This window comes from Nyctibius grandis, chromosome W, assembly GCF_013368605.1.
Source record: "Nyctibius grandis isolate bNycGra1 chromosome W, bNycGra1.pri, whole genome shotgun sequence".
Lineage (NCBI taxonomy): Eukaryota > Metazoa > Chordata > Aves > Nyctibiiformes > Nyctibiidae > Nyctibius > Nyctibius grandis.
In genome coordinates this window covers 12,227,257-12,230,446 of record NC_090694.1, presented here as the reverse complement: position 1 = coordinate 12,230,446, position 3,190 = coordinate 12,227,257, and the positions used below count along the sequence as shown (strand labels likewise).

The 3,190-nt window shown below is 45.8% G+C and overlaps 1 long non-coding RNA gene across 1 annotated transcript; it reads right to left on the bottom strand.

Moving 5' to 3' along the window:
• Positions 1-301: 301 nt before the first annotated feature.
• Positions 302-2,828, bottom strand: LOC137675790 (uncharacterized). Its single transcript, XR_011050003.1, has 3 exons — positions 2,805-2,828; positions 1,647-1,792; positions 302-377 (listed from the first exon to the last, which is right to left on the bottom strand). It is a non-coding gene; the product is annotated as an uncharacterized lncRNA (long non-coding RNA).
• Positions 2,829-3,190: the final 362 nt, after the last annotated feature.

Genomic DNA, 3,190 nt, shown 5'->3' with positions numbered 1-3,190 from the left:
TTTCCCTGGCTGTAAGCATGTGCATTGCTATTCGTTAATATTACTAAACATACTCTTCTTTGATGTGTTGATTGGTCACTGCTCTGCCATTGGTCCTTCCTTAATTGGCTCCATCAGTTCTTGTTTCTTCTCCTCTGTGTTCAGCTCCCACCGGCTACTCCCTCAATTCTTGTTTGCTCAGCTGCTGTTTTTCCTCATCTCTCCAAGGTCGGCTTGTTGACACTAGCTACATGAATCTTCTCACGCAGCTAGGCCTTCACTCCATATTCTCATACTTCTGGCTCATTACATGACCATTGTGCTCCAAAAACCCCTCTACAATTCCCCCTTTCTTTTCTTGAGCCAGAAAGGCCGTGTTTATTGTCCGCTGCAGGGCCCTTTGCAAGCAGGAGAATAAACACGGTAATACAAGGATGATAATACAAATCACAAACAATCCCATCAATAGCATTTTAATCAATCCGACCAGCCACCCTCCAATTCCCAAATTACCCAACCAGTCATCCAGGAACCCATGCTGTTCCCGTATTTTCTCTGTGGCATCCATGAGCTCTTTGATCTGCTTATGAATTGACTTGGAATGATCGTTCAGATCCATGCAACACATCCCATCAAACTCCTGACATCCGTGACCGTGCACTAATAATAAAAAATCTATAGCAGCTCTATTTTGTAAGGTAGCATGTCGGATACTATCTACATCATTGGCTAATGTTCCTAAAATTCTAGAAGTTTGATCAGCTCTTTTTGCAACCCAGCAAGCTAAATTTCGCAATTGTGTTAGTCCTTGTGCAGCAGCAACACCCGGTGCAAAAATAGAAGAAAGAACTACTTTGGTCCTAGACCATAGTTCTACCTCATCTTTACATTCTTTCCCTAAGGTAGTGACACTTCTTTTAATCTTGTGTAGGTTAGTGTGGTTTAATATGACCTTTCGTGTAGGCATTAGTAAGCTTAATTTACCTATGGTACACGGACCTCCCAGTTTCTTACTGGGCAGCCCTGGCCAAGCCCTATCTCCACAAATTAGGAATAAACCTTCTGGTAATTTTCTAGGCATGGCCAAATCCGGTGCTGGCTCTGTTCGACTGCGCCCTACGTTTGCACACCAGATAGATTCATTTTGCCACAATGGATTACTGGGTGTGACATTTTGTAATCTCTTTATGTCGTTCTGATAAATGTTTGATCCCTCTGTGTAATTGAAAAACACACAGGATTCTGCCTCTAAAGTTCCTAGGATGTCAAGTTCTTGGGGCTCTAAGGGACTGACAGGCAAGCTATCGTCCCATAAATCCCAATGTTCGCCACATTTCATTGCATTCTCACAGAGGCTCTGTTTCAGCACATTCAACCCTGCCACTATCTCCTTACTTTCAGATCTGTTTAAAGGGACCCCCACTAGAAATGTATGAAAGGGTTGTTCAGGCTGAGCTAAGGAGGCACAAAACTGCGTCTGGTTCAAGCTCCGCATCAGAGTCACCCAAACGTTGTGACTCCCCTTCCATGGTGTAGGTGGAAGGACTATCGGTTGATGACCTTTTGTCAGGTCCAGGATCCAAAGCAGGCTTAACACAGAAAAAAACAACCCCTTGCTTCATCATGACTGCGCCTTTTGCTCCCTTTTCTATACCTCCCACGCAAACCTTTTTTCACACTTCCAGCAGTCAGGGCACTGGATCTCTCGAGAGGTCAGTGTTCCGAGGCAGATCCTGAGTTGGCTCCTGTAGTTCAGGTTGTTTTTGTAGCCACGGCTTCACCCACTTAGCTGGTACCCATTTGGCTCCTGTATCTGTAACGACACATGCATACCCTCGACCCAACATTATTAATTTCATTGGACCTTCCCACACACCAGTCACCCCATTTTTTACCATCACTTTGGCTTGTTCCTGTTCTTTCTGAAAAGCCTCCATACCTCTCTTTAACCCTGCACCATGTTTTACTGCTGGAGGTACAGAGTAGTCCTGTGGCAAGCGTAAAAAGTTTAGTACATAAAGCGCTTTACACAACCTGTCAGGAGGAGATAGCCCTGGCTCTCCCCCTTTTTGTTTTTGTAAAAGGTGTTTCAGAGTTTGATTCATGTGCTCCACAATAGCTTGTCCCGTTGGTGAATGTGGGACGCCCATTACATGTGTTATACCCCACAGTTGGAAAAAGTCCTGTGTGGCACGTGCCACATAGCCTGGGCCATTGTCCATTTTAATCGTCTGTGGAATGCCCAGGGCTGCAATAGCAGAACGCATGTGTCGTTGAACGTGTTTGCTGGATTCGCCTGTTTGTGCTGTAGCCCAGGTAGCAAGGGACAAACAGTCAACACTCACGTGGACATATTTCAGCCGTCCAAATTCGGGGATGTGTGTTACATCCATTTGCCATATCTCCAACGGTCCAGTACCGCGGGGGTTGACACCAGGTGCTAAACCACCCCCAAGATGTTGACAGTCTGGACAGGACTGGACTATCCCACGTGCATCTGCACTGCGTAGCCCAAACTGACGCCGCAGTGCCTTAGCAGATTGATGGAAAAAGGCATGGGATCGTTGTGCTTGAGCAAAGCGATCAATTGAAGGCGCAGCCCAGGCAGGTGCGACAAGTTTGTCTGCCCGAGCATTGCCTTCAGCTAAGCCTTCCAGGAGTCCTGTGTGACTACGGATATGTGTGATGAAATATGGATGCAGTCGCTCTGTCAGCAAAAGCCATAATTCATGAAAAAGTTGGTATAGTTGTTCATTAGCTATCTCTTTGAGCAGAGCACGCTCCATCCTCTGGACAATCCCTACGACATATAAAGAGTCACATACCACATTAACAGGTGCTGTGTTCCATCGCCTGAAGACCTCCACCACAGCTCGCAATTCTAATTGTTGTGTAGACCCTTGAATGTCAGATAAAATTACATCATGCCACTTCCCATTGTCTAGCCATGTTAGTGCTGCTTTTTGAGCTTTGCCTCCAGCATCTGTAAAAACGGTGACACCACTGACCGGACGTTCTGACCTTTTTGGTAATTCCTCCCATTGACCCAATTGCAGCACAGAGAAGTATTTGTGAGGGGGTAGATGTACCTTCAACTCGCCCCTATAATCCAATAACGCAACTTGTAATGGTATGGAATTTTGTAACGCCCATTGTAGATACTCTGCAACCAGTGGAATAACCAAAAAAGCAGGTTCGACGCCTGCTATCT